General features: G+C 32.4%; 1 protein-coding gene across 10 annotated transcripts in view; it reads right to left on the bottom strand.

The window, feature by feature from the left end:
- LOC145296756 (adhesion G protein-coupled receptor L4-like) overlaps positions 1–16,018 on the bottom strand; it is a 700,831-nt gene that overhangs the window by 285,809 nt on the left and 399,004 nt on the right. For 3 of the 10 annotated variants that reach the window (XM_080142802.1, XM_080142800.1, XM_080142804.1), the window contains exon 1: positions 5,293–5,666. The exons of the other annotated variants lie outside the window; for them this stretch is intronic. The gene's annotated coding sequence lies outside the window, so the exon portion shown is untranslated. Of the gene's footprint in view, positions 1–5,292; positions 5,667–16,018 lie in introns of those variants that run through there. 10 annotated transcript variants of the gene reach the window in all.

Genomic DNA, 16,018 nt, shown 5'->3' with positions numbered 1-16,018 from the left:
AAAGGTTACATGCAGTGATGATGATGCACCAGATAAAAACTTCCAAGTTAAAATGCCGAGACACGGATTGACCCCTTTAATTAGCGCAAACGTTCACACTGGCACTGGAGATTATATTATGGCGGACCTGAACGGGAATCACCCCCACTCCCTATAATTTTTATAGTATGTTTTAGTATATAGTATAGTTTTCGAGGTTTAGGGTGTTATTCAGAAAATCGTTCTTAACACGTGGAGAGGGTTATACTACGCTGAGTTAGGTTGTAAAACAATACTAACTGCAGAATACCGGTTAAAATTATGGGGGAGGGGTGATTATCGTTCAAGTCCGCCAAGTTTGTTTTTAATTTCTATGTAAAATTAACAATTTTATAGAATTATTCCCATATCCAATCGGATGTCTTTTTAATCTATTATTTTGGGGGGCTTTTAGTATGATTTTGGCATTAAAACCCGTCGCAAAGTAGTTTGTTACGTCAGGGCTTCTTACTAACCCTAATCAGTTTGCAAACTAAATTTATTCTAATGAGACCAAAATCTTCACATAAAACTACTCAATTAAAATCAAGTTTCGTTCATCTTTGTTCACAATTTTCACGATGAATGCCCTGGAAAAGTCACTTCAGATTAATGTTTACCAGTTTTAAAATATGCAAACAAACTTTACTGTTTTTCAGAATAACATATTTGGTAAGTCTTTACTTTCTACCTTAACAATCACTTAAAAACACAACATTGAGGAGCTTGTATATGCTGAAAACGAATATCGCATTTAAATTTTCCTCAGTTTTCTGAGTATTAAACAATGTAATTATGTCATAAGTGGTGTGCTGTACTGCTGTGGTGTAGTGTACGCGCAGGCGCGCATATTTTTTTGTGCAAAGTAATGAAAAGTAAAAATTCACTGAATATTTATAAAACTTCCAGAGGATTCATCGTGAAGCAGTGAAGCACAACGATCAGCTGACGAAGAATGTAAACAAAAACGGACCAACATTTTTTTTTAAGCACGGAAACACGTGTTTTCGTTGATTCTTGAAATTTACTCTTACTGCAACCAAGTTAGACACAATGGCAGTCAAACAATTCAGCCCCCTAATTCAAATGAGAGGGAGCACTCTCAATGGGTCTGAAATTGGTACTTATGCAGAAAAGGTACCGTGCTGAAATATTTACTCGTTAACATGGGGTCGGTGTTTACTGTTTTGTAGCTATTCTGTACTTTCACCACAAACTTATTTTTATAAACTTTAAAACAAAACGGTAGAGGGCATTTTACAGCACAAACAACAAAACGAAAACGGGATCACAAGCAAATAACATTTATTGAGTAGATTTCTACTAATATTGTTTAATTTTTTAGTGATTATCGAGACTTAGTTGATTGTCTCATGTCAATGTTTTTTTTTTTAATCTCTAACTTGAGACTTGCCACTACTTGCGTTTCGAAGTAAATAAACGCTTTAAAATAAGTTAAACAAAAAAGACTTATCCAAGTAACTCATCTTGCGTTTGGTAACATTTATTTGATTTTTTTTATTTTGTTATCTATACTGCAAAATGCTTGACAAGACTAAATAACGCGAATAAAACTAAAACATTTTGGCTGGACTCTGAATGTAGAGTTATAGTGAAAAAATATGCAAGTGCAATAGAAAAAAAAAATACTTATTTAGAAGTAAGTACTCTTATTTGAAAAAATTAAAATACAGAATTTTTGATATACGTACTCATGAAACGAAAATGTCATTCGCAAAATTACGTAAATTGACCAGGTATTTTGGGTTTGTATTACTGTACACAGATTCGAAAAAGTTGTCAAAAAACAAATATATAAAAAATAAATGTCAAAGGCAAGATAAGTTACTTTTCTAACTATCTGGATATTTTTTTAGTGTTTTTATTTAATGTAACATGTTTATTCAATTCGAAAAAATTGAATGTTTATTGTTTATCGATGTATTTGAAAATTGCAAATGGCGGGCACTCTCTGGTGAACACGGTAAGTTTGGGAAATGAGTTAAAACTAAAAAAAAAAAAAATACAAAATACTGTTAAAAACCTACCGAATATATGTCAGCCTATGTTACCGTAACATATTGAGCGAATTTATAACAGTATTTTATTTATTTTTGGTACTCATGCAGAGAGTGATCCGTGCTGAAATAACATTATTTAAAAAAAACTATTCATGGGGAGGGGAGGGTGTTTTGTACCTATTCTTACAATTGAATAAAAAAAAAATAAAAAAAAAACTTTAAACGCCTAAAAAGAAACAATCCTAATATATTTAACGAAACCTATTTTTAATAGTTAAGTTTATTTAATAATGAATATCAAATTTCAGGTAAATATGACTATTTGATTTTTGCTAGATTTTTAAAACATAGGTGTGTCAACGGCTTAAAACACGTTACTACATAGGAACGTTGTTTTAATGCGTCAATTATGTAAACACGATTTTTGTCTCGCATTTTCATTATTTTTGTAAGCTGTAAATTTTTTTTTTAAATATTAGTTTATTTGAAGTTTCTTTTAAATAGTAAAAAAAATGTTCGGATGATAAATTACAGTTACAGCGTGTTACATACAGGGAGGGGGGTTAAAACTGGCGCGCTTTGGAGGTACCTATAATACTAAATGTATTCCTTATGAGGCTAAATTTGATCTCGTATTTCGAATTGAGTTTTCTCCCTCTTATTGATGCTTGATCAAAGCATGGTCATCCAAAACATCTCGATTAGTCATAAGATTTGAATTACATTGTACCATGCTGAAATAGCGTTATTTAAAAAGCATTCTTAACATGGAGGGGAAAGTGTTTTGTAACTATTTTATACAACTTAATTCTAACAATTTTATACAAAAAGGGTATTTGTTTGTTTTTTTTACATTAAATTCACATCCACAATTTTCTATAAAATGACTTTGGAGATTTTCGACTATGCTGAACACGAAAATCACATTTAAATTTTGCAGAGACAAGTAGTTATCGAGATATAAAGACATGTATTATGCACTGTGATGCTATGGCGGCCATGTTTTTACGCGCGATAAACGAGTCTACTTCTCTACGAAGTAAACTTGTTTATCTCGCGTAAAAACATGGCCGATAGAGAATTAGAACGCATAATACAGGTCTTTATATCTCGATAACTACTTGTCTCTGCAAAATTTAAATGCGATTTTCATATTCAGCATAGACAAAAACCTTTAAAAGTCTTCATTTTAGAGAAAATTGTGGAGGTGGACCTAATGTAAAAAATTACCAAAAAAAAGGATATCGTAAAAATTGAAAATGTTTTTAAAAAATAGCGGAATACAATATGTGCATAAGCATCAAATTTGATTTCCTTAGTTAAAAAAAAAATACTTGATAGATTTACACGATTTTTGGAATATGAGATTTTAATTTCGTGACGAATACGTATTTCTATGTTTGTTCGTTTTTGTTTTTTTTAGTGTAATTCTAAATAGACACACACGTACAAAATCATGAATAGACGTTATTCGTCACTTTAATGCAACTAAACTATCAAGTTTTTTTTGTATGACCATTGCGTGTTTACAACAAAGCAAAACATTAAGTTTATTCATGCATTTTTTTTTTTTTTTTTTACCAAATATAATTTATGAAACTGAATGTCCCTATTTACTTGCTTCCCCATGAGGGCAGACTAAGAAACGAGGTCGGTTTTAACATAGGGGGAAAAAATGACTACCTCCCCAGAAAATGCCCTCATTTCTATGTAGAAAAAAAAAAAACTTTATAAAAAAGATAAAAGGGTATTTTACAATATAGACAACAAAATAAGGTGCTAGTGCAGGGAGTGATCCGCGCTTTTTTTTTTTCTTTTTTAAATCGTATTTCCAAGTTTAATTAAAGTTTTATATGATTTTGAATAAAAAAAATTCGGGTTTGTATTACTGTACACAGATTCGAAAAAGTTGTCAAACAAATATATAACAAATAAATGTTATCAAAGGCAAGATAAGTTACTTTTCTACCTAACTGGATATATTTTTCGTGTTTTTATTCTATGTAACATGCTTATTAAGCTCGAAAAGCATAGTGTTTACCGATGTATTGAAAAATTGAAAATGGCGCCCGCCCGACTCTCTTTAACACGGTAAGTTCAGGAAAAGATGTTATAAATAATAAACTAGACAAAATACTGTTAGAAATTCGCTCATTATATGTTACCGTGACATAAGTTGACATATATTCGGTGTTTTTTTAATAGTATTTTGTCTAGTTTATTATTTATAACACCTTTTCCCAAACTTACCATGTTAAAGAGAGTGTCGGGCGCCATTTTGAATTTTCCAATACATCGGTTAACACTGCATGTTTTTCGAGCTGAATAAACATGTTACATTGAATAAAAACAAAAAAATGTATCCAGTTTGGTAGAAAAATAACTTATCTTGCCTTTGATAATATTTATTTGTTATATATTTGTTGTTTTGACAACTTTTTCGTGTCTATGTGTACAGTAATACAAACCTAAAGTTTTATATGATTTTGAATAAAAAAATTCAATTGTAAGGTTGAAGTACAGAATAGGTACAAAACACCCTCCTCATGTTAAGAATGGCCTTTTAAATAACATTTACGTCCGGGTCACTCTCTGCACTAGTACCCGATTTTTAAATGTGTTATTAAATGTCGTAAACTATTTAGTTATCGTAGTTTCGATGAAAGAAATTCACTTTTTTTGTAACAATCTTTATGAAGAAACACTAATAAAATTTTAATCAGCAGGTACTTTATATAAAAAAAAAAAAATAGTTTTAAGAAAACAGACTAGACGAGAAGGCGAATTGTTGGTACTTAGGCAAAGTTACTGGGCTGAAATAATGTTATTTCGAAAGAAACCCATTCTTAACATGGGGAGGGGATTGTGTGCGTGTGTGTATTTTAACAATTTAAAAGAAAAAAAAAATCGTAAAACTCGGACTTGAATTGAACATACTATTTTAAAAACAAACGGCCCCTCCTGCCCTGCTCCGATACCTTCTCTGCATAAGCACTGAATTGTTTTCGAAAGTTCAATAATTGAACACAACTCCTATAAAAGGTGAGAACACGCTAACTTTACTAACTTCTAGGAAACTAAACAGCGAAAAGAAACGTGAAAAATAAAAATGAGTACGGTCGAAAATGTTTTTGCAAAAAATTTTTGAATTTTTTCCATAACATTTTGTAATCTTGCACGTCACCAATAGAAAACAAAGAAAAGTTATAAACTTTTATACTTTTCGTATCCAGTTTATCACATGTGTTCTTACCTGTGTATCGATTTACAGGAGGCAGATTTTGTTGTTGTGCAGGCGTTTATATCATTATATCCACGTTACTTTTAGGACACGGCAATAAAAAAAAATAAATAAATAAAGTATGATATATTGTAGATATTTTAGCAAGGTAAAATCCAATGTTTCCCTTGTTGTTAGTAATTCCAAATAATCCAATTTAAAAACGGAAAGAAATCCAAGTTAAACTCAGAGTCGAGTTTGCGGTAGAAGTTGACAATATCGTCGACCAAAAAACACTGCGTCTCTTTCGACGTATAAACTCGTTGTGTGAATGCGGACTGCGTGAGCTCATTCGTCAACGACGACAAATAGTACACACCCTTCTCTCTTGCCTTGGTAATCACCTTGTGCGCATTTTCGCCCTTCTCCACATTTTCTTTCTTTTCTTCTTTCCGCCTACTTTTATTTCTTATTACTATTTTCTTTCTTTTTTTTTTCTCTCTCTATTTGAGAGGGGGGGGGGGGTCTCTTCCCAGGGCGCTGAAAATTACCTAAGTTGGTGAAAAAAGAAGTGGGGGTATTTTTTTTTATCATCAGTCGCGTTAGATTAAAAAAAAAAAAAAAAAAAAACTGCATACCTTTAGCTGTGTTCAGTAGGTGGAGGTCTTTTTCAGTTTTTGTCAAGCGATTCTGGCCAGAAGGGAGAGGTTGGGCAAAGAAAGAAAGATTAAAACGGACAATTAAATCACCGGGCTAGGACGTGGAGGAAGTCGAAAATCCTAATGAAAAAGAGGAAGTAGTTTGTAGTGGATGATTAACGGATTAGCGTTTTTTTTTTGTTTTTTTTTTTGTGCGTTTCTCGAGACTTAGCAGATACGACTGTTAGTGGTTTCTTAATTATCTTCTCACGCTTAATGTCACTTTTCTGGATAAGTACACGACACGACGTGTCCGATAATTATCTGGATATTTTGTGAAGGTTTTAGTAATGTCCACATGGGAATAGAGTGTTTGTTGGCCAAGGTACAAAATAAATATATCGATTTAAAACAAGTTCAAATTTTTTTTCTCTTTTCTGATTTTTTTTATGAATCAAAGATAGGAAGCTGATAAGAAAAAAAATTAGAAATAGTTTGTTTTTGATTTTTGTACCTGCAAAAAAATGGGAGCCTGGAGAATTTCAGTACTTACGAAGTCAGTCCCGGAAATGGCCTAAGCAGTTTAGAACAAAATGTAACAAAGAAAAAAAAAATGCAGACGACACTAAGCTGCCAAGGAAGGGATTAGGTTCGAGTTAAAAAAAAAAGATGTACTTTTACAAAATTTGAATCGAACTTAAAAAAAAAAAAATAACCTAAGGTTCAGTTCGGCAAACGTCCGTTTAAATCCTGTAAAAGCACTTAATAAAAAAAAAAAAAATGGATTAATGCCTTTCAAATCGTAAATCGCTTCTATCATTCTGGCAATACCAAACATTGATGCGAAGAAGCAAGCACTGCCCATTCATGAAAAATACTTCTTTTTTTTTTTTTTTCACATTTAAAAATAAAAAAGACAATTTTTGGCTATGATCAAAGTGTCGTATTATTCGGTCGGCAGATTATACCCCAGGCATTACCTCCCTTTTTGGGTTTATTGTCTGTCGCACGAATCCCCCTCATTGACGAGAATGCGCACATTACTATGCAAGTAATTTTGTCGCCACCCAAAGTGTATCCTCTCCTTGGGGGGGGGGGGGAGAAGAAGAGTGGTCTGGATTAAAAATCGTCTTATTTTGCATTAGCATGGAAGGAATAAATTGGGACAAAAAAAAAAAACGATATCATAATTATTAGAGCCCTGCAATCCTGCATGCACCCTGGCAGTCCTTCTCCAAAAAGGACTTCTTTAGTTACTCATGTAAAAACAGTCTGGAAAGTCGGCTTTAAAAAGAAAATCAATATTTTAAGCTTTAGTGTGGAAAATCACTTTCGCATATAAATTTAACGTAAAATGATCATCCATCGATTTTAAGGACACGTAGCCATTTTTTTTTTTTTTTTTTTAAATCTTGTTCAAGTTGTCTTGAAATTAGCGCCGAGAATTTTTTTTTTTTTTTTTTTTAATGTTAACTTTAACATTTACTTACTTTTTAATAGATACGTGTAAAATGAATAGCCGATGATGCTCAAAATGCATAAACATTTTGACCCCCCCCCCTTACTAAAAAAAAAAAAAAAATCACAAAAAATTAGGAAATTAACTAATTTTAATGAAATTTTCAGTATTTATCAACTACGGAATATAACGAAACCATTATTTTTATTTGAATCTTAGCGAAAATGTATTATTTTGTTTAAATAAAGAACATCTTTACTAAAGCTATGGTTTTCCATAGTAAAAAAAAAAAAAAATGAATCTGTTTTTTTATCAAAATAAAACATCATAAATTGTAATTATAAAAAGAAAAAAAAAATTTTTTTTCAGGAACATTACGAGAAAAAGCCCCTAAAATCCGTATTAATGAATTCAATATAACTCAAATTAATTTCTCGAAAGACCAATATTATCATTGAATTAAGCAGTTTATTTAATATCGTCACACAAAAAATTTATTTGCAAAAAATATTTCTACTTTTTTTTCTAGATTACATGTTTCCCATAATTTTTATATGCACGGTTCTAATATTTTCTTTGGTATTATTATACAAACACCGTGACAGCGTTAGGGTTAGGATTTAGGGTTAGGGTTAGGTTTAGGGTTAGGGTTAGGGGTAGGGTTAATTCGCTGTCACGGTGTTTGTATAGTTTTACCTTTTCTTTTTCTTGTTATAAACGTGACACTTTTGGTTTAACAATTTAATCTTAAAAATATTTTTTTTTTTTTAATCAAAAGCGGGAATAAAGAAAATAATTAAATTTTAAAAAGTGGTGAAAATTATACAAACGTTCACGATAGGAATGTACGGTGCATAATTGGGGGGTATTCCTTTCCTATCTCCAACTATTTGACGTCATTTTCAGTCAGCCTTTTGACGTTCTGACAGCTTAGAATCCACACTTCGTTTGTTTTTGCTTCAACGAAGCTAGAATCTCTCGCTTCTAGGGGCTAATTAAGCTTCTTTTTTCATTTTTGTTTTCCTACAAACAAGGTGTTTTTCTTTCTTTTTTTTTTTAATTTAATTCGATATCTTAGGACTTTACTAATTATTGTTGAAATAGACCCCAAAAAACTAATATTTATCTTTAAGGATTTTACAATGAATTCATTTAACTACAAAATTTTAGCCGAATTTGCCAGTTTCCGAATGTCGCCATGGAAACATTTTTCATTTTTTTTTTTTTTTTTTTCACGCATACAAATATTTGTTTCCTTTTGCAAATTAACTTTAGTCTTTAATCTTTCAAATACAATCAAAAAGTAATCGGAAACCTACAAAAAAAATTATGATAAACCGGCTTTCAAAACTATGTCCTATCTTTTTTCCGCCATTATTGCTCGTACCTACTTTTTAAGAATCTTGTAATTCGTTGCATAATCGGTGTTTGTTAAGATAGAGTCGACAGTACTTGCTTGTCAGGTAGAAAATAGTAATACATGCGAGAATTACAAAAGTTCATCGTGTTAAATAAGTGCTATTATGTGTTTAGTAGAAAAAAAAAAAGAAAGTCTATCGCATTACCTCAGCCATTCAAGTTGCGAAAGGGAAAATAAGTATTCCCATGTATTTGCAATCTTCAAGGTGTTCACATCTAGGAAAAATGCAAATTTCCAATTTTCCGTAAAAATTACTTTTAACTATGAATAATTTTCTACTCGATGAATTTTCGTATTTTTGGTATATATATTACTATGTTCGATATTAGAATCTTGTAATTCGTTTATATGATCTTTTGTAAGATACAAAGTAATATATGAGATAGAAGTTATGAAAGTCAAGGGGAGGTTAATTTTCTTGCGTTTGGTAAAATTTATTTGTTGTTAACAATAATGCACGGTTGCCAACTTTTATTGGTAAGATTTATTTCCATCTGAAATAATACTACCCTATAAGGTGTCTTCGTTATCAAGGAAAACGAATAACTTCTGACAAGTTTTAGGCCATTGAAATGCGCATTCTTTGTTAAACGGAGCGAGGCCTTCCGAAACATTGTGGATTACGTGAACTCTTTTGGAAGAATAGGAAGAAGGGGATAGTTTTATTACTTTCAATTTTTTTTTCGCGCTCTCTCTCTCTCTCTCACTGGACGGGTGGACTTTTAATTTAAAGCACGCATATTTCTTTGTACCAGTTATACCTGTTGCCCCCCCTTTTTTTTTTACCGGATTTTATTTATTATCTGTATAGTTCTGCGTTTCTATTTATACAACTTAAAAAAGGTAATGCATATGATCGTTGTTTTGCAAAGCAGGTGGTATCCGAAGTTCATAAATTAGTTGGGGTAAGGTCCAGAATAGTTAACAGTCGAGAAATCGTAAACGAAATAAATGAATGAATGAACTAGCGTATACCAAACACAGTAAAATTAAATTCTCTAACGACTAGTAACGGGTGTCAATTTGATACTTATGCAGAATACGTAACGTACTATTTTTTAGATGGGATTTTCAAGTTAAAATACATTGTAAAAATTGAATTTATCAAATTGTAAAGTGAAAGTACAGAGTAGTTAACAAGAATAATAATAAAAAAGAGACCCCCCCCCCTTTCTTATCTTAAGAAAGTGTTTCTAAATGATAACTTTATTATTTCGGCAAGGGCCGTACTCTGCATAAGTAGCCGAAGGAACCATAATACTTATCTCTGACCTACGAGCTTTAATCTAGCCAGAAATTGCCTTTGGATTGATATTTTAAAAACTTTTAAGGAAATTTATATGCGTGAGTGCACAAAACCCCTAATAAAATATTATTACATTAATTTCGTAAGAAGCGGGACCGTGCCCGAGGTGAAAGAAAGAAAAAAATAGAATGTTCTAGAACGTTCCCGTGTCGGGAAGCAAAAACTTGAAGTGTCCCCAGATTGTCCAGTGGGGGTTTTCAGTGAATTCGTCGCAGCCTTGAGGGTGAGGGGAGGTGATTCAGTGAACAGAGAGTGGGAGGAGAGAGGTCTATCTTCTCTGCTGCTCCGAGCTCCTCTCTGACTGCTAGCTAGTTCCTTAAAGCACATATAGGATTAATGCGTCCTGTTAGCTGATGGGTTAATGTGTGGCCGCATCAGTCAGGGGAATTAATCCACAAAAGAAAATAGTACGTTATGGTGACTGCTACAACTTAAAAATCACATTCGACTTTCCCACAGGCCGATACAGACATGTTGGACATTCCTTTAATTTCATCAGTTTGCATATATACTTATTTCACCGGATTCACAGTCAGACCCAAATAACATTTGAGTTAACAAATTAAACTTTGTTTCTGATTAGCCAATTTTCATTTATTATTGTTGTACCATGTTATTGGCAATATAGGTCCTGAACTGTCATCTAAATTTCAGCCTTTGTCCTATTGACGAAATGTAACATTCCTCTGCCTGTTCTACAAGTACTTTAACGGTGCTTGCTCGGACGAACTGCAAGCACTTGTACCCCCTCGACTTAAATACCCCCAACAAACCCGATAAGCAGCTAAATCCCACCCCTTCACAGTAGAGATCCCTAGATGTAAAAGAGCCTTCTACTCCAGTAGTTTCTTCCCCAGAACCGTTAGACTTTGGAATTCCCTTCCGGGTCCCTGCTTCCCCCAACTGTGCTGACATGCAGAAGTTCAAGTGTAACGTGAACCGACATGTTGCTGCCCAACTCCCTACATAGTACCCCTGTTGCTTATGTCCCTGATAGCAGCCCCCTACATCAAAGTGGCATCGTGCCTTGTTTGGGGTGAAAATGTAATAATAATAATAATATATATATATATATATATATATATATATACTTCTCTTACAATTTATTTTTAAAAGTTTCTTAGTTCGTTCCAGATTACAGCTAATATGATGTAATCATAAATAATCACCAAAAAATGTTTTGAAATCACAAGATAGTTAACTCATTTTAAATTGAATATAATAGGAGTTGCCTACCTTAAGTTTTATAATTTGCCACCAAATAAAATTTAAAAAAAAGAAATACTAAAATAATTTCACTGCATCACGGGCAATGCCAGGTAGGTACAACTAGTTATATACTATCTCTCTATTCCTCTGACGAATCACGCCCATAGATTATTCAAGATACGTAACTCTGTATTTTGTCTAGGTGATGACGTAACGGTCCATCAAGAACCTAGAATGAATGAAGTGATGATCACTGGAATCTAATTTTCTAGTTTATTTATACATGCTCTGGATTTAAAAATAATTATATATTGAGCTTAACTCTTGAAAGGCTGAATATAAACAATAAATTATAAACACACACACACATTTGTATATATATATATATATATATACAAAAGTAACTATATTAAAAAAAAAATCCGAGATATTATTTTACGATTTATTTCTCTCAACATGTCAAAATATCCAGTTTTTACAGCACCTTTTTCGTAGCGCAGACACAATCAGATTATGTTAATTTTGATTTTTTTTTTCCGCGCTGACGGATTGGAAGGTTTAACTTAAAAAATAAAAAAAATTGGGCATGATCACATAAAGCCGGTAAAATCCGAAGAATGGTTGCATCTTTTTTTATATACAACACATATGAGTAAATTGTCAAGCATAAATTATAGACATTTTATCATAAAAGACACTTGCCTTTTCATATTCCTTCGGTAACTGTACAAATAGCCGACATTTCTTGTTTTACTTTTGAAACATGCTTCATTTATTCAAACTTCCGGTCGTTTTAAAAACTGAAGCTCATTTCAAAAGAAGAAATGTCGGTTATTTGTACAGTTACCGAAGGAATATGAAAAGGCAAGTGTCTTATATGATAAAATGTCTATAATTTATGCTTGATAATTTACTCATATGTGTTGTATATAAAAATAAATAAATAAAATAATACTGGCCGTGGTGATAACTGAATCTTACTCGTAGGATGTTGGCCTATTTTTAATAATTGCTTCTTCATTTGCGCTGATGCCCCAATGTGTAAAACTATAACAAATAAACTATTATATAATGATATGCCAACATTAGTGTCGAAACAATTCTACGCAAGTTGCTAAAATAAAAAAAAGACCAATATCTTTAGAATGAGTAACGACCCTGGTGTCTAACTCTGTCCCGTGGGGAGGCATTGTAAATAGGAACTATCAGTGTCTCTCCATTGTTACATACTTTAAGATTATATATATATATATATATATATATATATATATATATATATATATATATATATATATATATATATATATTAGTGATGGGACGATTCCAACATTTTTCCCCGATTCAGATACAATTATCGATTCCCTACTAAGTCCCCGATTCCAATTCTTTATAAATTACAAAATATTTAACTATATAGTTGTATTTTTTTCTCTGATTACCATAAAAATACACATCAAATGTGCAGATATTTTCCTAAACGTAAAAATATACTTGCGAGGGACGATCTATCGATTTTAGCATTACTGGTGGTTGAAAATCAATAAATATTTATTATTTTATCATTATTACCAGCAATGGAAGATTTTGCTTTAAACAAAATCAAATGAAAAAAGACAATTAAAAGAATCATTTTGGCATCGGAAAATCAATACAAATTTTTCCGATTCCGATTAATCGACCCACCGCTAATATATAAAGTTTGAAGAGCACAGATATAGAATCAACAGCACAGAAAAACTGAGAAAAAGGTCAGTATCTGCTGTTTATTCTACATGTAAACGCTTTGAACTGAGGCTACCTGCAAGGACACTATATATATACAAATGTAGGCAAATTTGGATATAATTTATTGGTTCTAACATATAGGTTCGTTTTTACCAATTGTCATAACATTTAAACCATAGAATAGTATTATAATCTTCAAACAGCCTGCAAATTTTCACGTTTCATCCTATAGAACCAAAGATATGAGCATTTATATATATCCAATTTAGCTACCAATTTCACCCTATTCCCTCTGCTTCACTTTTTTTGTTTTCAAGTAAAATCTTTGACTTGTTGTTTCAAATACTTTTGCATGCAAAATCCGATCCCGCATTTTGCTAATTCCTACCCTCTGATGAGAAGGAAAGTATTTATTCGAAACTCCGCGGATTAAGGAATATCCACTTATCTAGTGTTTCCTTTTCAGATTAAATGTTTTTAACTCATTTCAAAGTGTTTTTTTAACATGTTTGCTCGTATATATATATATATATATAATGAAAATATATGACAAACTACACAGAGGTTTCCATCCCCATATAACAGTCAATTTGATTGGTTAACTAGCAAAACTAAACACCGCACGCGCATATATATATATATATATATATATATATATATATATATATATATATATATATAAAAATAAACGCCCGTTAACATGAACTCCATGCAGCTTAGCCTGGCGATTCCATATGAGGATGAAATAGGGAAACCTCTGTCTAGCATAAGTGTAATATATTTTTCTCATATACATACATACATACATACATACATACATACATACATACACGTATGTATATTATTAAGAAATTAGAAAATAATCCTAAATAGCTTTAAATTGGTCATTAGAATATGATTTGAGTGTACAATTAAAATTTACATGTGAAAGTCGAGTATTATGGTTCATTTGTGCGTCAAAATTAAAACAAATAGCATTTTCCTGAACTAGAAAAGAACATTTGTTGATTGTTTATAAACATGTCAATTTGAGTTGATTTATTTATTTGCTATTTGCCCCGAATGAGTTTTCAGCCGTAACTACAGCTAACCTTTCTAGTTTAAACGTTTATATAAATGATACTCCACTCCAGAAGTTACCCTTTCAACTTCGACCCTTACCACTCCCTTAGGGGAATTCCCCATGACCGACAGATGGCTCAAATCTGCCGAGTAGCACTACAGCCGGATGTTATGCTTTTTTCTTCCTTTTTTTTTTCTTTTCTTCGTTCGTATACAATTCTCTCCTGATGGCTCTTTATTTTTAGACTCCATTTCTTTCTCTTAATTCATAAAGGATTTCCGGCCAGTCTGTCAACAATTGTAAATATTGGATATTAACTTTCATCACCTTACACTTTCTCAATTTTACCCGTGTGGCCCCCTAACACATTAATAGTTGCGCCAAAGCAGGTGCATTACGTTCCCAAAGTAAGAATTCAAGGTCTCACGGGTACAGTGTGCGCTGGATACCATCCGCCTTTGTAATGTGAACGAGGTGGCTCATGAATATCGCCACCATTTTGATTAGCTATATAAGAAAAGAACCCATATCAGGCCGAATGTTTCCGATTGCGATTTACAGAACAAAACGGGATTAATGTTTAAAGGCCTTTAAAGATTACCCAAACCGGAAATATCCGAAGCTGTTTGTGATTTGAAAGCCGCAATAAGCATCGTATCCCAAATTTAATCATCGTTAAAAAAAGTCAACAAAAACTTAAAAAAAAACGATAAAATAGCAGGTAATTTAATCGGGTGACATAATGGTATCCGCACCCGACAATAAACCATATGGTTGAAGATTCGAACCTCGCAGCAGTCAGCTACGCTGATGAACCGTGGCACGACGAAATACGCGTACATAGATAACTAACGTATATAGCTTTATAAAACATTTCTAAGTCACAGATGTGTTCACTTAATTCACATAATTATATAATCTCTCACATTCTGAAAATTCTAGTACTAATTGCTTGCTAGGTTAGCGTGTTGGATGGCATCGTCCCGGCGAGTATAAAATTCCTACTTGTGAGACATCGGCTTGGGTTTTAGCTTGAGACGAAGTAGGTCCGTTCCATAGTTAGATTTCTGTGTTAGTTAATAGACTTGCTTGTGTGTGGTGCGTTTGCTCAGGTGGCAGAGTGCTCACACCGCATGCAAGAGGCTCGGGTTTCGAATATCGGGTTCAGATATGTGTAACTAATGAGCCCAAATGAGGGCGAACCTCGAGTCTTGGACTTCCGGTTTGTTGACTGTCATGGCTCTTGTGAGCTGCGACGTTGTCTGGCCGTGGAAATAATATATATATATATATATATATATATATATATATATATATATATATATATATATATAGCGGGGGCACCCGGTTTTGCCCGATCATAAAATATGTTTAAATATATTTTAATTGGTCCAGATTTCGTATATATTATTTTCAATCGTGATATCAAACGTAACAAAAAAAAGTATTTGGTGCCATCAGCTAGAATCGAAACCGAATGCAAAACTGAAACATTCAAAGCTGGTGACGTTGCCACTGTACTAACGTGACACGTATATGAACTGATTAAAAATAGCCTAAGATGAACGTACATAAATGTACAACGAATTTTTCAAATTTGACCAATTTTTGACCCCTCAAAAACTAATTTAACTGGCTAAAGACCCATAAAAGAACAGTCCATAAACAATCCAATCATTTGAAGCCCCTAGTGTCGCGCCCTGCGACTTTTAGTTTTAGGAGAGATAGAGTTTGAACATATGGAGACAGATAGACGTAATGCTTTATATATTATTTATTATTTTATTTTACATCCAAAAAATATGGCCGATTATCTAAGGAAAAAGATCTTCAAGGTTGAAAACGCTATTATCTGTATTATCGTTTAAAAAATCTTCACAAGTTTAAAAGCAATAAAAATAACGGGTAAAGTGATCTAGGACTCCTTGGCGTAATGATT

Source organism: Euprymna scolopes, chromosome 17, assembly GCF_053919585.1.
Source record: "Euprymna scolopes isolate OS-2025 chromosome 17, ASM5391958v1, whole genome shotgun sequence".
Classification (NCBI taxonomy): domain Eukaryota; kingdom Metazoa; phylum Mollusca; class Cephalopoda; order Sepiida; family Sepiolidae; genus Euprymna; species Euprymna scolopes.
The sequence above is the reverse complement of the archived record's forward strand: the minus strand, read 5'-3'. Positions and strand labels throughout refer to the sequence as shown.